Source organism: Myotis davidii, unplaced genomic scaffold (genome assembly GCF_000327345.1).
Source record: "Myotis davidii unplaced genomic scaffold, ASM32734v1 scaffold993, whole genome shotgun sequence".
Lineage (NCBI taxonomy): Eukaryota > Metazoa > Chordata > Mammalia > Chiroptera > Vespertilionidae > Myotis > Myotis davidii.
The window spans coordinates 1,289,107-1,295,424 of record NW_006285483.1 but is presented as its reverse complement, the minus strand read 5'-3'; positions in this window follow the sequence as shown (position 1 = coordinate 1,295,424).

The following is a 6,318-nucleotide window of genomic DNA, read 5'->3' as shown; positions in this document are numbered from 1 at the left end:
TCCCTACAACAAAAATGTCAAATTTAGAAGGAAAAAAAGCTGTAACATAGGCGAGTCTTATGAGGGATGTGACACTGGAAGATATTAGGAAACTGGGACTAACTAAATGAATCAGGGTGGGTCGGTGGGAGGAGCACTTGACAAGTAGCCAAAAGGCATACCTAGGTTCTAGATCAGATTGAATCACTTTGAGTAAGTCATTTAATTTCTCTGGCCTCTGTTTTGGTTTCTTTATTTTTTAAAATATGTCTTTGTTGATTTCAGAGAAAGGAAGAGAGATAGAAACATCAGTGATGAGAGAGAATCATTGATCGGCTGCTCTTGCACACCCCACTCTGGGGATCAAGCCTGCAACACAGGCATGTGCCCTGATTGGGAATCGAATCGTGACCTCCTGGTTCATAGGTCGATGCTCAATCATTGAGCCACACTGGCTGGGCCATTATTCAGATTTTTACTACTACAAATGAGTTTTGTCTGCACGCCCTTGACCAGAATCGAACCTGGAACCCTTCAGTCCGCAGGCCGACGCTCTATCCACTGAGCCAAACCGGTTTCGGCTGTTTTTTAACTTTATTTAACAGGAAACATTCTTTTGGGTCTGGCTTTTTTTGATTAATATTATGTCTGTAAAATTCATCTTGATGTTTCACGTAGCAATAATTTGTTCTCATTGATTTATATATTTCATTGTATGAATGCACCTTAATTTATCCATTCTACTGCTGAGAGATTGGGTTATATTCAAGATTTGGTCATAATGAACAATGTTCCTGGGAACATCTGAAAGTTTCTCCAGAATATAAATCCAGAAATGGAAGCAGGTTATAGGGTCTGCAGGGTATGTTCAGCTTTACTAATTAATGCCAAACTGTTTTCTAGGAGGTTGTCCTTATTTACACCCCTCTTTGCAGAATATAAAGTTCCTGTTGTCTCACACCCTTCCCAAAGGGACCAAAGAGCCTCTTCAGTGTGGCACAATCATACGTACCCTCAGAGTGCCAACCCTTTGATTGGTTCTCAGAAGCTCAGGCCAACAGTCACTTCTGATTACTTGCCCCCTCCCAGTAAAGGGTAGAGGACTCAGATTATCCCTAGGTTTCTGATCACATGCTTTATTACCCTGGGAATATTGGCTCCAGATGGGGTAGGTGGTGAATTTAATAACACAATCATTCCTGAATCAAGCGAGCATCCATAGGCCATTTTATTCTTGTATTGAATAGTAGTAGGAAATGAAGGGAGACACAGAGAGAAAGGGGGAAGTAATATTTTCAGTGCGCCTACTAATGTTCCAAGCTTTGTGTTAGAAACTTTCCATTTTGATTATAATATTTCATCCCAAAACACAAACTTACAAGGTAGATATTATATCTCAGTCTTTTTTTTTTAAATATATTTTATTGATTTTTTACAGAGAGGAAGGGAGAGAGATAGAGAGTTAGAAACATCGATGAGAGAGAAACATTGACCAGCTGCCTCCTGCACATCTCCCACGGGGGACGTGCCCGCAACCCAGGTACATGCCCTTAACCGGAATCGAACCTGGGACCTTTCAGTCCGCAGACCGACGCTCTATCCACTGAGCCAAACCGGTTTCAGCTATATCTCAGTCTTATAGGCAAGGAAACGGAAGCTCAGAAGGGGGTCAGTTGCTCAGGGTCACAGAGCTAATTAGTGACAGAGTCAGAATTTAAAGTCTGGTCTATCTAATTAAAGAGTTCACGCTATTATAATACAGAACACAGGGAAGGCAAAGTTCCTGTTCCTCTTAACATATCTTTGGCTCCTGTTACCAATACCAATAATCAGTTCTTCTCAGTTTTGCTTGCCTGAATTCATCCCCCAAACTATATGCTATCCAAATGATTATGGCAGTCTCATTCATACCTGTGCAATCCTACCTTTTATCATCAGGACCAGACTTACAAAGTGGCATCCTTGAGAACATTTTCTGACTTTATGGTGTGAAGTTCCCAGGCTCTTAATTCTGGACGAACTTGAATGGTTGACCAGAGCAAAGGAATGTAGTGTTCAGATAAAGTTTTGTATGCTTTGTTTTTCTCTGTCTCATGACTGGAGCCACAATTCTGGTCAAGGACCTAACTTTCCTTTCTTTTTCTTTTTTAAAATATATTTTTATTGACTTCAGAGAGGAAGGGAGAGGGAGAGAGAGAGAGAAACATCAATGATGAGAATCATTGATCAGCTGCCTCCTGCACTCCCCCTACTGGCGATCGAGCCCACAACCCGGGCATGTGCCCTTGACCAGAATCGAACCCGGGATCCTTCAGTCTGCAGGCTGGCGCTTTATCCACTGAGCCAAACCAGCTAGGCCGCTAGGGCAAGGACCTGACTTTTCTTGATGAAGTCTCTCCATCTGTAAATCAGCTAAGTATCCTATGGAGGCTTTGCCTCCCAAAGGCGACATGAAGACAGATAAGCAGACAGACCTAAGGAGCAGTGTGACCTCTCCGGTACAGAGCTAGTTAATTTTTACTTCAATCAGTGAAGTAAAAATTACTTAGCTCTACTCTAGTAGTTATAGAGAGGAATACCAAACTATAAGAAACACTCTCTGTCCCTAAGATTATTAAAATTTAGCTGGAGAGCTAAAACCAACATAGACACAAAAAATTAAAGCCTAATAAATGTTGAACCATGTGGTGAATAAATGTTGAATCATGTGGTGGTGACTAGAATGCTACAGGAATTCAGAGGAGATATATCAGTAGAAGTAAAGAAATCTTAGAGAAAAGGGGACTCCCAAGGACCAGAAAGATTCAGAAAATTAGGAGGGAGAGGAAGGACAAGTTTGACAGTAGAAGCAAAGGTAAGAGTAAGTGTGGCAAGAGCTAGAAACCAGATTGGAGTATATGTTATATGTTGAGGACCAGTGGGAAATAACATCCCAATATTTCTTCTGTCCTCTACCCCGTTTGCTATGTAAGAAAGTTGGAACTATGGCAGCTACCAGGACAGGGAACTCTTCATAGTTCTATTTTCTATTAAGGCACTTTTCTTCCCTTGGTTTAACTTTGGCCTGACCTGAAAAGACTTTCCTATCTTGGACATGCAGGTGTAGAAGGCATTACTGTTTGACCAGAGACATTGGCAGCAAACAGGGGGACAATAAGGATAAATCCTATTGTTCTTCAGTTGAATAATTATCAGGGTGAATAATTACTGCTTTAAAAAGTCTGCAGTGGGGCTAGGAATCTGCATTTTTAATAAGTACCTAGTGATTCTGTTGCAGGTACTCAGTGGAAAGACTTTAAGAAACATTGCCATAAACTAAAGTATAATTGACAATAAAGTGCCAACATATACACAGTGATACACATATAAACATACTGTTCATGTATTCCTAGGCTTATTCATTTTTTAGAATTTATCCTCTCTCATCTATGGCTCTTTTTTTTTTTAAATTATTGTCATCTAAGGAGCAAGTTGTAGACATTCTGTTGGACATTGAGGTTTGTCTTCTCAACTAGATTGTAGTCACTTCAGCTGCCTCCAGCACACTCCCCACTGGGGATGTGCCCGCAACTATCATCTATGGCTCTTATAAAATTCATATGGCTGTCATCTAAGGAGCAAGTTGTAGACATTCTGTTTGGTGTTTAGGTTTGTCTTCTCAACTAGATTGTAGTCACTTTAATGACAGGGACCCCTCAGACTTTTCTTACTTTCCCACAGTAAAGTGAGAGACCATCTTTTTTTCATAATTTTTTTTAAAAAAAGTTTTTATTGCCCTAGCTTGTTTGGCTCAGTGGATAGAGCATTGGTCTTTGGACCAAAGGGTTGCAAGTTTGATTTGTGGTCAAGGGCATGTACCTTGGTTGTAGGTTCAATCCCAGGTTGTGAACAGAGGGAAACCAGTCGATGTGTCTCTCTTATATCAATGTTTCTCTCTTCCCTCACTCTCTCTCTCTTTCCTTCATCCCTCCCTTCCACTCTCGCTAAAAAAAAAAAAAAAAAAATTAATGGGAAAAATATCCTCATTCCTCTGGTGAGGATTTAAAATAATAAAAATTAAAAAATACGTTTTTATTGAATTTTTTAGAGAGAGAGAAACATCATCATTTGGCTGCCTCCTGCATGTCCCCTACTGGGGATTGAGCCTGCAACCTGGGCATATGCCCTGACCAGGAAATGAACTGTGACCTCTTGGTTCCTGGGTTGATGCTTAACCACTGAGCCATACCAGCGGGCTTTCCCCCTTATTTTTAAATATATTTTATTGGGTTTTTTTTTTATAGAGAGGAAGGGAGTGGGGTAGAGAGTTAGAAACATCGATGAGAGAGAAACATTGATCAGCTGCCTCCTGCACACTCCCTTCTGGGTATGTTGCCTGCAACCAAGGTACATCCCCTGACCAGAATCGAATCCGGGACCCTTGAGTCCACTGAGCCAAACCAGTCAGGGCCCCCCAAATTTTTTAAAAATTGATTTTTTCAATTATAGTTAATGCCCAATATTAGAGACCATCTTTAAGGTTGGATGATATCTGGAATGTTCAGGATAAATCTGCCAACCTTCTTAAAAAACTTGGAAGCCATTTGGTATTTGGGACCTTGTATTAGTTTTCTAGGGCTCCCATAATAAAGTATCACAGATTGGGTGGCTTAAACAACAGAAATTTATTTCTTCACAGTTCTGGAGACTTTAAATCCCAAAATCAAGGTGTTCCCAGGGTTGGTTTCTTCAGAAGCTTCTCTTTGGATTGTAGATGGCCATCTTCTCCAGCATAAGAGCAACAATTCTGGCACATGCTTTATCAATTTGTGATTCACGGATGGTCTCTCCTCTGTGTGTGTCTGTGTCCTAGTTTCCTCTTTTTATAAGGACACCAATAATTTGGAATTAGGGACTACCCTCATGATCTCATTTTAATTTAACTTCCTCTTTAAAGATCCTATCTCCAAATATATTCACCTTCTGAGGTGATGGGGATTAGGACGTCAACATATGAATTCTGGGACACAATTCATCCCATTATTGCTGTCTAGTTTCAGCTTCTAGAAATGTTCTACTCCCTTCTCTTACACTTGTTAGTCTTGTATAGTAAGTTCTCTCCACCCTTTGGCTCTCCTCCTCCGCTTCTTACTGACATAATGGCTTGTGTGGCAAGAACTCCTGAAACAGCTCTACGGAGCCTATAGTAAAGATTGGCAGGTTTTGGCATGCACCACTTTGGAGTTGTTGAAATTTCAGGTGTATTGCCTTAAAGACACAGCTCTGCCCACTTGTCTTAACATTTGATGGTAATGATTAGATTATTAGATCCCACATGGTCTTGGTAGATCCTAACTCATCCTTCGTTTTCTTTCACTGAAGCTTTTTTATTAGGCCTTTCCTTGGCTAGTTCTTTAGAGCTCAATTACTTCAAATATTCAGTGAGGTCAAAAGCAGGACATGTAATGGCTTGCTGAAATTTCACATAAGGATAGTTTTTGAGGGTAACCTGATTTTGCAGTGCTCCTAAGGCTGATAAACAGCAACACCATTAAGAAGCAATCTTGGGGCCAGAGTTCCTATTACTTCATGGGAACTAGGAAAGGCAGATGAAAAAGAAAAGAGGCAACCTCTAGATTTTTAATTCTTTCCAAAGTCACTTCCTTCATGCCAGCTTCAGCGACCACTATCAGGGAGAGGTAAAACTTCCCTCTTTCCAGGCCTTTTTTTTTTCTCCCCCAGTAAGCCAAGTCAAACATCCTGTTAAACCTGCAATTATCTTTAAGTTCTGATTTCCTTTGTTTGTTCAACTGACATGCATCCAATGACAAACACAGCTATTGTGAAATGTGGGTCAGTGCTCTGTCAAGTGTACATCTTTCTAAATTTCTGTTTCTAGTCCCTAATATTTTAAAGTAGGTTGGTAAATTCTTAGAGAAGCCACCACCTCATGGCATTGAGGGCTCCTAGATGAATATTGCGCCTTGTTGGTCAATCCTCCAATCTTCCTGCCCCTCCTTGGCCCGAGAACTTCTGACCTCAGGTGTGTGTTTCTACCCTATGCATTTTTTGCCCTCTGGCACAGAACTTCTTGCCAAATCATCCTCTGTACATCTCTTGGCCTTCAGCACAAGCTTGTGTAAGGATCGGAAAAGTACTCTGGGTGCTCACTCCATTAAACTCACTCCCTTCTTCTGAAGTGCAATTGTCTCTTTTCTCCCGCACAATAGTTATTATATGTTGGGACTTTCTTTAGTTCCTATTTTCAACACAGCCACCATGGAAGTCTGCTATAAATAAAGAAAAAAAATAGAGAAATTGGTTGGCTTCATCTCAAAGGTTTGGGGGAACCACAGTGGG